The following is a 970-nucleotide window of genomic DNA, read 5'->3' as shown; positions in this document are numbered from 1 at the left end:
TTGCGCCCGCCGCCCCAGGGGCAGCTTGAAAGCACTGGGGCTTCTTTGCCCAAGTGGCCAAATGCTTTGCCACAGGGTATTGGCTTGGGACGACCTACTGAGAGAAAGACAGAACAGGACAGCGGGCTAGCAGGCTACTGAGGCTTCGGGAGGCTGCTGAGAGGCCAAGAACTGGAGCCTGGGTTAGGTTCTGGGGAGCATCCCTGCAAAGATCTGGACACGGGTAGGAGACACGCGTTGTCCCTGTGGGCAGTCGCTGGGCTGTGGCTGAGCCTCATCTCTGTCTCTGGATCCTCTCTGCTCACCGTGTGAGGGTGCTGTGGGGTGGCTGGGAATACAAGGTTGTCTCAGGACTGTAACTAATGACCTCAGCCCAGGGATGTTCACAGGGCCCAGCTCCTTCCTTCACCCTCCAGACAAAAGCGCAGCCGTGATGGCTCTGGCTTCACTGAAAACTTGCCTTTCCACAAACAAAGATTGAGAGCTGGCTTTTTAATTTTTTTAGAAGTCTGTTGTTTGGGAACAACCTGGCAGAGTGCAACTAGAAGAGAGAAATTGTGAGTCGCAGATGGAGAGCAGAACGAGTTATAAAGGGGAAGGGGGGCCGTTCAGACAGAGCCTGGCTAAGATGGATAAAACAAGAGGGTACAGTAGCATCATTGTGATTTTTTCCAGGAAATGATCTGACCAAAACGATCCCTGGCACTTCAGAAATATGAACTTGCCCACTTCCTCCCCACGGGGAGAGGCTGGTGCGTGCAGACGGCTTGCCAAGAGCCAGCCCTTGTCCTTCTTCGTGCCCGTGCTCATCCTGGGGAGCTTGGCTCCGAGCTCGGAGACGCTCCAGACATACCCCTGTTCCTACAGAGTTGAGGACGGGAAAGACCTGGGAACAAAGTAGAAACAGGAATTCACGCATCATCATGTTCCATGACTGGGAAATGTCTCTCAATAAGTTATCCAATGAGGG

Source organism: Buceros rhinoceros, unplaced genomic scaffold, assembly GCF_000710305.1.
Source record: "Buceros rhinoceros silvestris isolate BGI_N320 unplaced genomic scaffold, ASM71030v1 scaffold23914, whole genome shotgun sequence".
Taxonomy (NCBI): Eukaryota; Metazoa; Chordata; class Aves; order Bucerotiformes; family Bucerotidae; genus Buceros; species Buceros rhinoceros.
The sequence above is the reverse complement of the archived record's forward strand: the minus strand, read 5'-3'. Positions refer to the sequence as shown.